At 44.2% G+C, this 17,565-nt stretch overlaps 3 non-coding genes across 3 annotated transcripts; all 3 read left to right on the top strand.

Moving 5' to 3' along the window:
- The first annotated feature begins 1,836 nt into the window (after positions 1-1,836).
- Positions 1,837-2,023, top strand: LOC142695651 (U2 spliceosomal RNA). The gene has a single exon (XR_012863738.1). It is a non-coding gene; the product is annotated as a U2 spliceosomal RNA (small nuclear RNA).
- Positions 2,024-8,607: 6,584 nt separating this feature from the next.
- LOC142695710 (U2 spliceosomal RNA) lies at positions 8,608-8,805 on the top strand. The gene has a single exon (XR_012863766.1). It is a non-coding gene; the product is annotated as a U2 spliceosomal RNA (small nuclear RNA).
- Positions 8,806-15,038: 6,233 nt separating this feature from the next.
- On the top strand, positions 15,039-15,221 carry LOC142695708 (U2 spliceosomal RNA). Its single transcript, XR_012863765.1, has one exon. It is a non-coding gene; the product is annotated as a U2 spliceosomal RNA (small nuclear RNA).
- Positions 15,222-17,565: the final 2,344 nt, after the last annotated feature.

Genomic DNA, 17,565 nt, shown 5'->3' with positions numbered 1-17,565 from the left:
TAAAAGATGCTATTGGTGATACGAAGGAGAGAAAAGGCAGATTGGCGGTTTTATCCATAGATTTCGAGAAAGCCTTTGATAGAGTATCACATTTTTATCTTTTTAAGGTTTTAGAAAAGATGGGTATACCAGAAGGCTTTTTACAGTCTCTGAAGGCCTTTTATGAAAATTGTACGAGCAAGATTTTAGTAAAGGGTTTTAAGACACAGGATGTCCTTTTAAACTCCGGAGTGAAGCAGGGGTGTCCCTTGTCCCCACTACTTTTTATATGTGCGATCGAGCCTCTACTCTGCAGATTGAGGAATGACAAGCAGATATGTGGAGTCCCCCTGCCGGGCGGGGGGGGGACTAGAGGCAAAAGTAGTGGGGTACATGGATGATGTCGCGGTCCTGTGCAGGGACGCCCCGTCACTGCAAAAAGCATTACAACAGATATACCAATTTTGCTGCTCCTCCGGTTTTAAAGTCAATTTTAATAAAAGTAATATTTTAAATATTGGCAACATGATTTTACAGGACATTCCAGTCCCTGTGTCGGAGTCTGTACAGATTTTAGGGGTCTCCTTCAATGAGTCAAACAATGGTTTTATCAGTTGGGACTTGGTGGCACAAAAAGTTAATAAGAAAATTTGTTTATGGAATCTTAGAAAACTGACAATGGAGGGAAAAATTTTAATCACAAAAATGGTGATTTTACCAATTTTATTATATCTAAGTATGGTTTTCCCTCCCCCTGATATTTTATTAAAAAAGATTACCAAGGCATGTTTTACATTTTTATGGAATTCTAGGATGGAGAAGCTCAGGAGAGAAAAAGTGATGTTACCAAAGCTAATGGGTGGTAAAGATTTTCCAAATATAAAAGCATTTCTTTTAATCCATTTTTTTACACTGTGTCTTAATACTGTTTTTAAGGAACACTACTGGTCTTATTTTATCCGTTTTAACACTGGCTATTTTATGAGGAGGTACGGATGGTTCTCTACGGTTTTAAGCTCGCCATATGCTTTTAACCTGCCAGACCAGTATAAGATTTTAGAAAAAATAGTGAACCTTTTTAACCTAAAAGACAAAAGAATAGAAGATGTAAAAAATAGTAAATATGTTTTAAAGGAAATAAAAGAAAATGTTTTAATAGCCCCCATTAGCAATTTTAATGAAAACAAATGCAAAATTATCTGGAGCATGGTTAATGCTAAATTCATTTTTAATTCACAGAAGGATCTGGCCTGGAGCTGCGCCCACGAGTGTCTTCCATGCCGGGCATTCCAGCATCGAAGGGGACTGACCAACTCGGCTGCGTGTCCAAGGGGAGGATGCCGCGATGACGAGACAGTCTTACATCTCTTTTGGCAATGTTATTTTTCACAACTCATATGGACAAAAATCCTCCCCTTGATGAAGAAGATAACCGGAATAAAGAGAATTACAAGTGAAGGCGTTTTTTACGGATGTCTGGAGTGCCCAACAAGGACTCAGAAAATTATGGCATGGAAGATTACTAACTGCGTTAAAGCAGCTCTGTGGGCGGCCAGGAATATTCTTTTATTCAAACATGAAATTTTATCTGTGAATGATATTTTAGGAATTTGTTTTTATGAAATGCACAAGTATTATCTTTTAGACAAAAAATTCTCTCCTGTTTTAAGTAGAAAATGGTTTTTTAGCGAATGGAATTCTATAATATGATGCCACCAAGTGCCCTTTTATAAATTGTATGATTTTAATCTGACAATTTGTATTTATTTTTTAACCATTGTTGTAAAATTTGAATCCCTGTAAAAATGTTGAAAAATGTTAATTTATTGTAAAACCTGAAAAATTTTAAATAAACGGTTACCCCCAAAGTTGGGGTAGTCAACTTAAAAAATCTGTTCTTATCAGTTTAATATCTGATACGTCCCCTATCTGGGGACCATATATTAAATGGATTTTTAGAACAGGGAGATGGAAATAGAGCTTGCTCTGTCCACTCCACGCATTGACCTGGTATTGCAGTATTTCCAGGACCGGTGCACCCTTCCCTTATGTGTTGACTAAAATCAGATTCCAAAAGTGCTATTTGTGTTTGCTATTGTTTTTGTCTTTCTGATGGGATCTCCCCTTTTAATCCCATTATTTCAACACCTGTTGGACAATGCATTTGTACAGTCATGTGTGATAATGAGCTAATTTATTAAATGCAATTAATTAATACATTGCCACCTCTTGTTTTGTGTCGTCTGTGTTTCTGGCATTTCACATTGGAACAGCTCATTCACCTTCCTTGTCTTCTCTCCGCCCTCCCTCCTAGGTAGGTTAAAGAGCTGCACCTGAGCCAGCCACTGATTGATGCAGCACCACAGTCAAATAGTGGAGTGGAGTAGAGGAACAGCAAACAGCCATTAAAGCCAGCCGCCCGCCCGCCCGCCCGCCCGCCCGCCCGCCACAATGGACCTACCTGTGTACACTAGATGGATGTGATGGAATGTACTGTCGTCCCTACATTTCAAGAAGAAGTAAGAATTGCAGTTGCAACAAAGCCTTGCTTGCCTACAAAGACAGCAGCAATTTGGATTTGTTACTATGTTACCTAGAAGAATAACAAACTGTGCAAGGATGGAGGTTGTAGGAGCAAGGATAAGTTGTCTGTAAAGTTGGTGGATGCCTATTTTCCATTTTGCAGTCCCTTGTCTCCCTCTTGTGGCCTCCTGGAGGCAAATAAATGTGCAAAAAAAAGACAGCCTGGCGGCCGGCTGTTGCAGTGTTGCCCTCTCAGGCAACACTGAGTGACTGACTGAGCCTCACCGTCTTATATAAAGTTCAGACGGAACTTTGCACGTGTCATAGTGGAGCCCTCAGGATTCCAGAGCCAGCTTTCTGACATCATAATGGGGCCTCAGAGATAAAAGCCTGGGCCCAGGCAGTGTTGGTCAGTGCTGCTCAGCAGGCAGCACTGGACTGGACTGGATTACAGCTGATACAAGGTGTGAAGGAACAAGGGGTGGCTGTGGGCATGCACTGGCTGCCGCTGCCAGTGTTTATCTGCATGGCAGCAGGGCATTTGGGCGTTGCCAGGAAGGCGTTTTTATGTAGATTCCTCCTCTTTCAGCACTGCATTGTGGTGCAAGCAAAAGAAGCAAATCCTGTCTGGCTTCCTCTCCGGCCTTTATTCACCTCCCGCTTAGTAGCTGTGAGTGTGTGCGCGCCTGCAGGGCCCCGTGGAATTGCCTAGGAGTAGGCTGAATCGCTGCAAGGGGTGAACAGCAGTATTAGGCAGGCTCGGTCAACGCCCGTCCCATTCGGGTTATCGCTTCTCGGCCTTTTGGCTAAGACCAAGTGTATTTATACAGGAGGTTTTTGGTCAGAAGGTGCTCAGGTACCCTCTCTCTCGGCCTCGGGGGATCGTCCAGGTTCGCCTGGACTTCACCCCCGTGCTGCTATTTGGGAGAGAGGCTTAGTCCTGAGCAACGAGTTGCGATCCCCCCAGCCCCTTGGTCTCTGTACGTCAAGGGGCGCAGCGAAAGCTGCGCGGTTCGACCTGGCCACGCTAATGGCAGGCGAACCCGATGCGGTGCCGGTATACGCCCGGCTGCGAAACTCTGCTAGAGTCATCTTGGCAGAGGGTGGAGGCGGTCCACGAGGTGTCAAGTTCCTCGTATACGAAATCCTCGAGAAGTTGCTGGCGGTCCGCAAGCATGAAATTTTGGCGATCCAGGATTACCCAAGGCGTGGAGTTTTTGACATAACTTTTGTTGGAGAAGGTATCCTCCGTGATGCTATGGACAAAGCTGAGAGGGAAAAAGTTCAACTCACGTCTTTGGGAGTCCAGGTAATAGAGCATGCTTTTGAGGTAACCAAACTCGTGGTGATTAAGATGTATTCCCCATATGTGAAGGACCAGGAAGTGGCAGCATTCTTAGCTGCCTACTTCAAGAACATCAAGCTTATGGGGAGAGTTATGAACGAGTGCGGTGTGTGGACCGTCAAGTGGAAGTACTTAGTGACTTTGATAAAGGACCCCTCCACCCAAAATACGAGACTCCCACCGGCTCGTTTTAAAATTGGAACAGTGAATGGCGACCTCTACTTCTCGGGGATGCCAAACTTCTGCAGGGCCTGCGGTACCTATGGGCATACCAGTTACAACTGCGATGTCACCTGCAGGAACTGCGGAAGCAAAGAGCACACAATTAGAGAATGCACAGGAGAAAAAAAATGTAACTTTTGTCAGAAAACTGGTCATCTGTATTTTTCTTGCCCCTATAGGTACCGAGGCGAAGAAGATGAGCAACCCGGAGCGCCCCCACGTGCTCCACCAGCGGACCAAACCCGTCCCCAGGGAGAGGAACAGACCAGCCACACGAAAGAGGAGAGAGGTACCTGGGCTTCAAAGGTGCGAGGGACTGGAGCCAAAACAGGTACCTCGCAGCCAGCAACCTTGGAGGATAAAGGGGAGCCCAGTGCGAAGGAAAAGCGGCAGACTAAGCGGAAGGCGGAAAAGGAGCAGGCCGGAAAAACTGAGGCATCCCAGAAGGCTGGTTGCTCAGGGGGTGCCGGGCCTGCTCCAAGCCCTGGGTCTCTGGCATCCTCGTCGGAGGAAGAGGACGAGGTGCCGGTGGGTCCCCGTAAAAAAGGGAGGCAAGCCAGAGTCAGTAGGGGGGAGACAGGGGAGGAGCAGATGGACACAACGGTGAAAAACGATGCGGCTCCTCCTAGAACCCCCTCCTCGCCGCGACTGGTGAGGAGGGCGGGCACTGTTCCCCCCGTGGAAACTGACACCCCACCTTGTGCGCAACCTCCCCCTCCAGAAGGGCCTGCACGGTCCCAGGGGGGAGGTGCGAGCCCCCTAGGGGACCCACCCGACCTAGACGGTCAACCGTTTGAGACCCAGGGAGATCCGAATGAGTTTGGGCTCCCCGTACGCAGAAGTTTGGTTGCTGGCGTTACCCTCAGCGAAGGTAGTTCCTCTCCTTCGTTCTCCCTCCTGACAAATGATTCGGACGGGGGCGGGTATCTGAGCCCAAGTGAGATATTTGGTATTGCTGGTGGAGAAAATGTGTGATTTTAAAATACCGCTACTATTTATTATTTTAAAATCAAATACGCATTCAAAACTCCACAATGTCTGAACTAAAGGGAATATCCCTCAACGTGAGGGGCGCCAAGTCTAAAGTAAGAAGGGTTGCTCTCTTCAATTTTTTATCTTGCCTGGCAGCCTCTGTTTTTTTCCTGCAGGAGTGCGGTATTCCCCATACGATGAAGTACACCAAATATAAAGAAGATTGGAAATATGGTCCATCCGTCTGGTCTGGATCAAACGAGTCCAGATCAGCAGGGGTCGCCATTCTATTTAAGGGAAACGTTTTAATTGATTTTATTCAAGAAATCTTACCAGGACGTATTTTATTGGTTAAGGCTTTTATTGACGGTGTGAAATGGCAGTTTTTAAATTTTTATGGCTCACCTGATAAAAATGAGAGGGCAGAAATGCTAGAAGTTTTACCTCTTTTTATTAACACAACTGAGCCTTTTATCCTCGCAGGTGATTTTAACTGTATCCTGAGAGGGGAACGCCGGCTTACAAGTGCTACAAGCAGAAATTACGATAAGACCTCTGGACTGCTCAAAAATATGGTGAGCGATTTTAATTTAAAAGATGTTTACAAAGAATGTAACAGGAGCAGTCCAGAGGAAGCCGGCGTTACCTGGAGCAACGCCACCTGTAGCTCCAGGATAGATTTTATATTTTGTAATGAGAACTTACTGCCTTTTAAATGTGAAGTTTTAACCAACGTGTTTTCAGATCATAGGCTTTTATCTTTTTATGTGAAGCGTGATCTTAATAATCTTATTTGTAAGAAGTCCTGGAAGATGAATGTTTCCCTTTTAGATGATCCACAGGTTTTAACCGATTTTATTGAATTTTACAAGAAAAGCAGGCGGGTGAGAGATACCAGAGCTCCCATCAGTGCATGGTGGGAGAAGATGAAAAGTAAAATAAAAGATTTTTTTATTAAAAAGAGTGTGGTAAAAGCCAAAATAAAATATGCTGTTTTTAATACACTAAACACCCGTCTGCAGACCCTGTACAAAATGCGAGACAATGAAATAGAAGTGGAAGCCGACATCACCGACCTTAAAAAGGAGATAGCCCAGTGCCTGGAGCAGAAAGGTAAAGAAATAATTTTTCGTTCAAAAATTCAAAACATAGAGGAGAACGAGACCTGCTCCAGGTACTTTTTTAAAAAAATCAACAATAAAAGGGCTGTCATCAAAAATATTGAAGGTGTGTCGGATGTACAGGGTCTTTTAAGTAAAGTTCATGAGTTTTATACTGACCTTTTTAATGTTAAGACTGTGGATCGTGATTTTATGCGTGACTCACTGAAGGAGATTACCACTGTTTTAGACCCTGTCTCCCAGAATTTTTTATTGCAGGACCTGACGGAGCAGGAGATTTTAGAAACAGTTAAAAGTTTTAAAGCAGGTAAAGTTCCTGGTCCGGACGGTATACCCAGTGAGTTTTATGTAAAATTTTATGATCTTTTAAAAGAAGATTTGTTTTTACTATACGCAGAAGTTTTTAAATCCAAGATGCTGCCTAAGTCCTGGCAGAAGGGTGAGGTCTCCCTATTATACAAGACGGGTGACATCGCAGTTTTAAAGAACTGGAGACCAATAACCCTTCTAAACAGCGACTACAAGATCATGGCTAAATTATGTGCGAACCGGATGAAAGCCATAATACCCCACATGATACATTCCAACCAAGTATGTGGGGTGCCAGGCCGCAGCATCTGGGACAATCTTAACCTTATTAAAGATGTGATTGAGGACACGAGGTCTAAGAAGAATAATTTAGCAATTTTATCAATAGACTTTGAAAAAGCTTTTGACCGTGTCTCTCACTTTTATTTGTTTAAGGTTTTAGAGCGTATGGGTATACCTGAAGGATTTTTATTATCCATCAAAGCCTTTTATAAAAATTGTACAAGTAAGATTTTAGTAAATGGTTTTAAGACACAGGACATATTTTTAAACTCTGGGGTGAAGCAGGGGTGTCCCTTGTCCCCACTGCTTTTTATATGTGCGTTAGAGCCTCTATTATGCGCAATTCGCCGAGACAAGTTGATACGTGGAGTCCCCCTACCAGGGGGAGGCGGCATAGAGGCTAAAGCAGTGGGGTACATGGATGATGTAGCGGTATTATGCAGGGACACCCGGTCGCTTCAGAGAGCCCTCAAGCAGATAGAGTTTTATTGCTGTGCTTCCAGTTTTAAGATAAACTTTAGCAAGAGTAGTATTTTAAGCATAGGAAGCATGGTTTTTAGTGACATACCAGTTCCTGTGTCGGATAATATTAAAATTTTAGGGGTCTCCTTCAGTGAGTACGACAATGGTTTTATCAGTTGGGACATGGTGGCGCAGAAAGTAAACAAGAAGATATGTATGTGGAATATGAGGAAGCTTACTATGGAGGGAAAAATTTTAATTATTAAAATGGTCATTTTACCCCTGCTTTTATATCTGAGTATGGTTTTCCCTCCTCCCACGGTTTTACTGAGAAAAATAACCAAAGCTTGTTTTACTTTCTTTTGGAGTTCCAGAATGGAGAAATTAAAGAGAGGAATCGTGATGAAGTCCAAACCAAAGGGTGGCAAAGACTTTCCAGATTTTAATAGGTTTCTTTTACAAAAATTTTTTAGCTTCTGTTTTAATTCCCTTTTTAAAGAGCACTATTGGTCGTTTTATTTACGTTATAATACAGGGTTTTTTATGCGAAGGTGTGGGTGGTTCCAGATTATTTTAACCTCACCTTATGCTTTTAATTTACCCCCACAATATGTAATTTTAGAAAAAATAGTTGCTTTATTTAAATTAAAAGGGAAGAGTATTAATGATCTTAAAAATAGCAAGAAGCTTTTAATCGACCTAAAAAGAGAGGATGCGGTCAGCAGAATAGACAATTTTAACGAAAAACGCAGTGGTTTTATCTGGAAAATGTCTAACATATTTTATCTCTTTAACACACAGAAGGACCTGGCCTGGAGCTGCATTCATCAATGTCTTCCATGCCGGGCATTCCAATACAGAAGAAGATTCGCGAGGTCTGCCGTCTGCCCGAGGGAAGGCTGCCAGGCTGAGGAGACAGTGCGTCATTTACTTTGGACATGTTACTTTGCACAACATTTTTGGAAAAAGATATTCCCTCTTATGGAAAAGATGGCAGACCTGAAGGACTTATGTTACGATGATATTTTATATGGACAATTTGGATGCCCGACCGCGAATCAGAAGACAATAGCATGGAAGACGATGAATTGCGCTAAAGAAGCTCTTTGGAAGGCCAGGAACATCCTTCTTTTTAAACACGACGTTTTAACAACGGATGATGTTTTAGGTCTTTGTTTTAGTGAGATGTATTTATATTATTTAATTGACAGGAAAGCAAATGCCACCCTTCTAAATAAATGGTTTGTGACTGACTGGAACTCCAATAAATAAAGATTTGCCACCATGTCCCCCTATAAATATTAATGTAATTTGATTTTTACTATTGTAACAATATGAAAATGTTTGATGTAATTGTAGTGTTATCTATTGTAAAATTGAATTTTTATTAATAAATCATTGACACCCCCGCGAGGGGGTAGCCAACTGAAAAAAAAATCTGTTCTTATCAGTTTAATATCTGATACGTCCCCTATCTGGGGACCATATATTAAATGGATTTTTAGAACAGGGAGATGGAAATAGAGCTTGCTCTGTCCACTCCACGCATTGACCTGGTATTGCAGTATTTCCAGGACCGGTGCACCCTTCCCTTATGTGTTGACTAAAATCAGATTCCAAAAGTGCTATTTGTGTTTGCTATTGTTTTTGTCTTTCTGATGGGATCTCCCCTTTTAATCCCATTATTTCAACACCTGTTGGACAATGCATTTGTACAGTCATGTGTGATAATGAGCTAATTTATTAAATGCAATTAATTAATACATTGCCACCTCTTGTTTTGTGTCGTCTGTGTTTCTGGCATTTCACATTGGAACAGCTCATTCACCTTCCTTGTCTTCTCTCCGCCCTCCCTCCTAGGTAGGTTAAAGAGCTGCACCTGAGCCAGCCACTGATTGATGCAGCACCACAGTCAAATAGTGGAGTGGAGTAGAGGAACAGCAAACAGCCATTAAAGCCAGCCGCCCGCCCGCCCGCCCGCCCGCCTGCCCGCCACAATGGACCTACCTGTGTACACTAGATGGATGTGATGGAATGTACTGTCGTCCCTACATTTCAAGAAGAAGTAAGAATTGCAGTTGCAACAAAGCCTTGCTTGCCTACAAAGACAGCAGCAATTTGGATTTGTTACTATGTTACCTAGAAGAATAACAAACTGTGCAAGGATGGAGGTTGTAGGAGCAAGGAGAAGTTGTCTGTAAAGTTGGTGGATGCCTATTTTCCATTTTGCAGTCCCTTGTCTCCCTCTTGTGGCCTCCTGGAGGCAAATAAATGTGCAAAAAAAAGACAGCCTGGCGGCCGGCTGTTGCAGTGTTGCCCTCTCAGGCAACACTGAGTGACTGACTGAGCCTCACCGTCTTATATAAAGTTCAGACGGAACTTTGCACGTGTCATAGTGGAGCCCTCAGGATTCCAGAGCCAGCTTTCTGACATCATAATGGGGCCTCAGAGATAAAAGCCTGGGCCCAGGCAGTGTTGGTCAGTGCTGCTCAGCAGGCAGCACTGGACTGGACTGGATTACAGCTGATACAAGGTGTGAAGGAACAAGGGGTGGCTGTGGGCATGCACTGGCTGCCGCTGCCAGTGTTTATCTGCATGGCAGCAGGGCATTTGGGCGTTGCCAGGAAGGCGTTTTTATGTAGATTCCTCCTCTTTCAGCACTGCATTGTGGTGCAAGCAAAAGAAGCAAATCCTGTCTGGCTTCCTCTCCGGCCTTTATTCACCTCCCGCTTAGTAGCTGTGAGTGTGTGCGCGCCTGCAGGGCCCCGTGGAATTGCCTAGGAGTAGGCTGAATCGCTGCAAGGGGTGAACAGCAGTATTAGGCAGGCTCGGTCAACGCCCGTCCCATTCGGGTTATCGCTTCTCGGCCTTTTGGCTAATCTCAAGGGGTTGGTCAGGAGGTCCGTCTGTGTGCTCGCCCTTGGCCTTGTGGCATCGCTGGTTTACCAGCTTAAGCCACCTGCTGCTTTAGGGGGTGAGCCAGGAGACAAAGAAGGCGATCATGGGCGTTCAGATCGTATATCCCAGGACCGGAGATCTCCGGGTCAAGTTTGGAATCCGCATCAATGCTACAGCTGGATTGGAGAATCGCTTTCCTCTTGGACGTCTGGTGGACGAAGTTATTTTTGGAGCTCTGAAGATCCCTCGCCCTGCCATCCTCTGCCTCCAGGAACATAAGGTGGGTCATTATACCCTTGTGCTTAATTCTAGGAGCGACTGCCTAAATTTCTACAACACTTTGAAGAAGAACCGCAACAATGCTGCTTTGGATGGTCTTGTTTTCACTCTCCTCTATGAAGATGGGAATGTCCCTTTGGTTGTCTTCATGTACAATCCCCATGTGCCAAGGTCGGACATTGAGGCCTTCCTCCTCCGCCATTGTGAGTCTGTGGTCTTTTCCAACAAGATCCTCAACGAGGCTGGAATCTGGAGTGGCAAGTACAAATTTATTGTTCATTTTAAGAGGGATCCAGAAGGGGTTGATGGGCTAAGCAGACCCCCCCTTGAACTTTTCTATTGGCAGGGACAGGGGCTATCTTTTCTTCCCTAACCCCCCTCTCTTTTGCAAGAACTGCAAGATCTTTGGACACATACTGGAGTCCTGTAATCAAGGAAAAAGGTGTGGGAAATGCGGCCAGGTGGGCCATGAGTCAAAGGTTTGTACCAACCCCATCGTTTGCAACCTCTGTGCACAGACAGGACACGCCTTCAGGAATTGTCCTAAGCGTTCTTATGCAGATATGGCCAGACAGAGGCCTGCTGGGAGACCTGAAGATCCTGAGGTTGCTGGTCCAATTATCCAGGCAGAAAGTCCACTGTCTGAGGAAATTGCAGTTGCAGGTGCGGAGGGTGGAGTGATGGAAATATCACCTGTGGAAGAAGACCTTCCCCCTCTTTCTGATGAGCAAACCGGGCTGCAAGGTGAAGGTGAGGTTGAGACTTCAGTCTCCATAACCCCAGTGATTGTGTGGGAGGAGGCAGAGGAGGCTCATGAGGTGGCTGGAGAGCAGGGTGATTTTGCAACAGCTGTTGTGAGACCAGGTGAAGAGGAGTTTGGGATGGCTCCAAAAAGGCAGAGAACAAACTTTTCACCATCAAGTGAAGGAAGTGCGAGTCCACAGAGGGACGGCGTGTATCCTGTGACTAGTATTTCTTTTGACACTCCTTTTCTAGGGGATCTGGAAGGCTCTATCTTTGCGTTGGATTGCCAGCCTCAAGAAGGAAAAGGCTGAGGAAAAGATGGGCTTGTTGTTCAACGTTTTCATCTCCAGATTAAAACATGGCTGCCAAAATCACATGTCATGTCCTATCCCTGAATGTCAGGCTGATTAAATCTAGGCCTAGGAGAATTGCAGCACTAGATTTCCTTAAAAATCTAGGGGCTGATATTTTTTGCTTGCAAGAATGTGGCATCTCTGATGCATTAGATGAAAAAGAATGGCAATATGGCCAAAGTATATGGTCAGGCTCGGTTAAAAATAAAAATGATGGTGTGGGAATCTTATTGGGGAATAAGGATTATAAATTTGATAGTTATACTGTGGTGGAGGCGGGTAGATGCTTATCTGCAATTATAAGCTATAGAGGGTGGAAGGTCAGGGTAATAAATGTGTATGGGCCAACAAGTAAAGGGGATAGAGTAGAGTTGTTAGAAAAATTGAGTATTTTTTTGCCTGGTAGGATCCCTACTGTGTGGGTGGGGGACTTCAATTGTGTTACCGAAGGGGCTAAGATGGATGTGTCGGGTAAAATGTTAAATAATTTAATTAATGATTTTTCTTTTGTAGATGCATCTGAAATGTTTTTAGGTAAGCCGCCGCCCGCAACCTTTAGAGCAGAGGGGGGTGGGGTGACATCCAGGATTGACCGGGTGTTTTTCAAAAATTTGGTATGTAAATCTTTCCGCCAAGATGATGTGATATTTACTGATCACGTGAGTATGAGTGCTTTTTTTGAGGGGAATACAAAATTAAAGTATGGTAAAGGGGTGTGGAAGCTGAATATCAGGTTGCTTGAAGATAAAAAAGTGATGGATGATTTTAAGCGTGCGTATGTGGGATGGAAGTGGAAAAAAAGAAATTTTGCGAATATGTTAGAATGGTGGGACTGGATGAAGGGTGAAGTTAGGAAATTCTTTAAAAAATGGGGATATAAAAAAGCTGCAATTCGTAGGAATAAATATAAAGAGCTGAATATGAGAATGGAGTGGTTGAGGAAGCTTAGTATGCTTGGGTATGATGTGGGTGACTTGCTTTGTGCGGTCAAAAGTGAGATTAAGAAAGAGATGGATGAGAGGGGGAAAGAAATCATATATAGATCTAAGATTGAACATCTGGAAAAGGATGAGAAGTGCACAAGATTTTTCTTCAAAAAGATGTGTGGGAAGAAGGATGATATGGATGTTGTTATGAATAGTGGGGGTGACTGTGTTTATGGGGAGGATGTGATGAATGAAGTGGAGTCGTTCTATCGCGAGCTGTATGGTGACAAATGGACTGATAGAGATTTGGTGAATGATACCATGAATAAATTAGAGAATGTGCTAGGGAAGGAGGATTCTGATATGTTATCAGAGGGAATTACAATGGATGAAGTTATGCAAGTGGTCAAGAGTGCTAGTAAAAATAAAACTCCAGGGAAGGACGGTATTCCTGTGGAATTGTATGTGCAAGCGTGGGACATAATGGGAGCAGACCTAGTGGAAGTGTGTCAGTTTATGTGGGACAATGGGATAATGAGTGAATCTATGAAAGAGGGTGTTGTTGTGTTAATACATAAAAAGGGTGATAAAAGGAATCTGGGTAATTGGAGACCTATCTCTTTGCTCAATAGTGATTACAAGTGCTATAGCAAAATTCTAGCAAATCGAATGCGTGAAGTGATCGGTCAGGTAGTGGGGGAGGATCAAGTGTGTGCGGTACCAAGTAGGCGTATGACTGACAACCTGTTGCTGTTAAAAGATTTGATTGGGGATTGCATGGACAGAAAGCAAAAGTGTATGGTGCTAGCTGTGGACTTTGAGAAGGCGTTTGACCGCGTGTCACATGAATTTATGTTTGGTGTGTTGAATAAAATGGGTTTTCATAGCAAGTTTGTGAGTGCAGTAAGATGCTTGTATGGAGGAGTGACGAGCGAATTTTTGGTGAATGGGTTTTTGAGTGGTAAAGTGAGAATTAAATCGGGAGTCAGACAAGGTTGTCCGATGTCCCCCGTTCTTTTTATTAGCGTAATTGAAGTTTTGTTGTGTATGTTTAGGAAAGAGAAGGTGATGAGGGGCTTGCTGATACCTGGTAGTGGAGGTAAGGTGGTGAAAACTCTAGCTTATATGGACGATGTGGTCATTGTGAGTGAGTCTCTAGCTAGTTTGACTAGGGCTAGATTGGTGTTAGATCTTTTCTGTAGTGCGTCCGCTTTTAGAGTGAACTGGAGTAAAAGCATTTTTAAGTGTTTTGGTGACAGTAATGTTAGAATGGATGGTGTAAAGTGTGAACAAGGCGCAATTAGGGTTTTGGGTATTTTATTCAATGAAAACTTAAAGGGGAACGAGAGTTGGGATGAATGTGGTATGCGGATTGAGCGAAAGTTGAATTTCTGGCGTATGCGTAGTTTGACGTTTTCTGGTAAAACCTTAATCATTAAGTCAGTTATTTTGCCAATCCTGCTCTTTTGTGCAGTGATTTTTCCCTTTTCAACCAGGAAAATAAAAAAAGCAGAGAAAATGGTTTTTACTTTTTTTTGGGGATGCAGGATGGAAAAGTTGAAGCGGGAGTATCTATATAAATTGTGCGAGCATGGTGGAATGAATTTCCCAAATATTGAGGTTTTCTTGGGGTTGAGTTATGTGAAGGTAGTGACGGTGTTGATTGAGCGGAATAACAAAACTGCGTATATGATGAGGTATTTGGCTGGATGGACGCTTTTCGGGTTAAATTGGGTGAAGAGGGATGCAAGAGTGCCTGTGGCATTTAAATGTCCTGTGTGGTACATGAAGATTGAATGGTTTGTGAGGAAGTATGATTTACTATCTGTACCTATGGTGGATTTCAAGAATAAGAATGGTGTGATGAAAAGAATGCGGGCGAATGAGCTTGCATGTAATATTGATGGGCTGCGGTCAGGTGAAGCGGATGCAGTATGGAAGAATTTGGATATTGTAGGGGTGTCAAATCGCCAACGGAAAGTAGTGTGGATGTCATTACATAATATACTGCCTGTGAGACAAGTCCAAAAGCAGCGGGATCTCATTAGACATGAAGTGTGCCCTAGGGAGGGGTGTGGGGCTAGTGAGAGCATACGCCATCTAATATGGGATTGTGACTTCTCTTATGAAGTATGGAAGAGAGTAGGGGGTTTGTGTAAAGAGTTGGCAGGTGTAACATATGTGAATTGGAGGGTGGCAATGTTTGGGATGGGTGCATGTAGTAGAGCTAAAGATAGAATATTATGGTTAATAATGGTATGTGTGATGGAAAGTCTGTGGGATGTGAGGAATCTTTTGGTATTTAAAAGAAAGGTTGTGTCTGTAAATGATTGTGTTAAGATATTTTTGTCCCGGTTATATGTCAAATATTTATGGGATAAGCAGCGCGGTGGTGGCAATGTTGATTCCGAAGGGATTTGGAAATTCAAAAAGTGGAAAGCATTAATCCGCTATAAATAATGTTGTTTTGTCATCTGTTATTTCTGTAATGCATTGTCTTTCTTTTGGAATTAAATAAAAGAACAAATTTAAAGAGTAACCATAGAGATGATTGATATAAGCGATATCGTTTTTTTGATTATTCAGATTGAAAAACTTAAGTTTTCGCTTCGTATCTAACTGAATGGTTATTAAAAAAAAAACAAAAAAAAAAACTGTTCTTATCAGTTTAATATCTGATACGTTCCCTATCTGGGGACCATATATTAAATGGATTTTTAGAACAGGGAGATGGAAATAGAGCTTGCTCTGTCCACTCCACGCATTGACCTGGTATTGCAGTATTTCCAGGACCGGTGCACCCTTCCCTTATGTGTTGACTAAAAGCAGATTCCAAAAGTGCTATTTGTGTTTGCTATTGTTTTTGTTTTTCTGATGGGATCTCCCCTTTTAATCCCATTATTTCAACACCTGTTGGACAATGCATTTGTACAGTCATGTGTGATAATGAGCTAATTTATTAAATGCAATTAATTAATACATTGCCACCTCTTGTTTTGTGTCGTCTGTGTTTCTGGCATTTCACATTGGAACAGCTCATTCACCTTCCTTGTCTTCTCTCCGCCCTCCCTTTTAGGTAAGTTAAAGAGCTGCACCTGAGCCAGCCACTGATTGATTGATGCAGCACCACAGTCAAATAGTGGAGTGGAGTAGGGGGAACAGCAAACAGCCATTAAAGCAGCCAGCCCGCCCGCCCGCCCGCCCGCCAGCCACAATGGACCTACCTGTGTACACTAGATGGATGTGATGGAATGTACTGTCGTCCCTACATTTCCAAGAAGAAGTAAGAATTGCAGTTGCAACAAACCCTTGCTTGCCTACAAAGAGAGCAGCAATTTGGATTTGTTACTATGTTACCTGGAAGAATAACAAACTGTGCAAGGATGGAGGTTGTAGGAGCAAAGAGAAGTTGTCTGTAAAGTTGGTGGATGCCTATTTTCCATTTTGCAGTCCCTTGTCTCCCTCTTGTGGCCTCCTGGAGGCAACTAGCTGTGCAAAAAAAGACAGCCTGGCGGCCGGCTGTTGCAGTGTTGCCCTCTCAGGCAACACTGAGTGACTGACTGAGCCGCACCGTCTTATATAAAGTTCAGACGGAACTTTGCACGTGTCATAGTGGAGCCCTCAGGATTCCAGAGCCAGCTTTCTGACATCATAATGGGGCCTCAGAGATAAAAGCCTGGGCCCAGGCAGTGTTGGTCAGTGCTGCTCAGCAGGCAGCACTGGACTGGATTAAAGCTAATACAAGTTGTGAAGGAACAAGGGGTGGCTGTGGGCATGCACTTACTGCTGCTGCTGCCAGTATTTGCACGGCAGGAGGGCATTTGGGCGTTGCCAAGAAGGCGTTTTTATGTAGATTCCTCCTCTTTCAGCACTGCATTGTGGTGCAAGCAAAAGAAGCAAATCCTGTGTAGCTTCCTCTCCGGCCTTTATTCACCTCCCGCTTAGTAGCTGTAAATGTGTGTGAGCCTGCAGGGCCCCATGGAATTGCCTAGGAGTAGGCTGAATCAATCGCTGCAAGGGGTGAACAGCAGTATTAGGCAGGCTCGGTCAACGCCCGGCCCATTCGGGTTATCGCTTCTCGGCCTTTTGGCTAAGCTCAAGTGGTTTAGCTGGGAGGTCCGTCTGAGTGTTCGCCCTTGGCCTTGTGGCATCGCTGGTCCGCCAGCTTAAGCCACCTGCTGCTTTAGGGGGTGATCCAGGAGACAGGGAAGGCGATCGGAGGACGAGGACGAGGAGGATTATGGCTGGACCGCCTAATGCACCAAATACAGTTCGGCTGTTTATCGCAGAGGAGAAGAGGACGTCGTATGGAATTTTGCATGTGCAACAGAAGGTGTTGGAAGGAATTCTGGGAATGGCACACGAATCTATCTTCTGTCTTCAGTCCTTTCCCCAGCAAGGATTCTTTGATGCAAGTTTTTCCACCGTGAGTGAAATGAGGACCTGCTACCTCCGGAGTCAGGAGAACCTTTCCCATCCAGAGCTGCAGGGAATTGATTTTGTCCCTTGTGAGACCAAGAAAAAGAGGATCCCGGTGGTAATCCACATGTACAATCCTTTTGTTGAGGATGAGGAGATCCAGGCATTTTTGGGTCGTTATTGTGCCTATGTCTCTGGTGTGGAGAAAAGGAAGAACATTCTTGGGACTTTTAATGGTATGAGGAGGGTTTGGGTGGAGCTGCGTCCAGACCCAAATGGGCATGATGGTCTGTGCCACCCTCCCCAGAATTTTGCTATTGGGAACAACAGAGGTTTCCTTCACTACCCTGGCCAGCCGGATTTTTGTAGGGTGTGCTACGCCTTTGGCCACACCCGGGAGAATTGTACCACTGGACAGGTATGCAGAAACTGTTACAAGCCTGGACATGAGACTGCCAATTGTGAGGAGGCACGTAAGTGTCACTTCTGCGGATCTGTGGAACACCTGGCCAGGCGGTGCCCTAAGGTGTATGGAGAGGTACAGAGGTCCTATGCCGGGGTCGTGAGAGGTGAGATTGCTGCCTCCGGTCCAACAGCGCCACCTGTGGTGGAGCCGGAGGTTCATGAGGCGGCTGTTGTGGAGGATGTTCCTGTTGCGGTGATGACGGAAGCTGTTGCAGTTCCGGACCTGTTGGTCGCTGAAGGGGAGGAGGCTCAAGCTCCATCTGAGT

Source organism: Rhinoderma darwinii (genome assembly GCF_050947455.1).
Source record: "Rhinoderma darwinii isolate aRhiDar2 chromosome 5 unlocalized genomic scaffold, aRhiDar2.hap1 SUPER_5_unloc_48, whole genome shotgun sequence".
Lineage (NCBI taxonomy): Eukaryota > Metazoa > Chordata > Amphibia > Anura > Rhinodermatidae > Rhinoderma > Rhinoderma darwinii.
The sequence above is the reverse complement of the archived record's forward strand: the minus strand, read 5'-3'. Positions and strand labels throughout refer to the sequence as shown.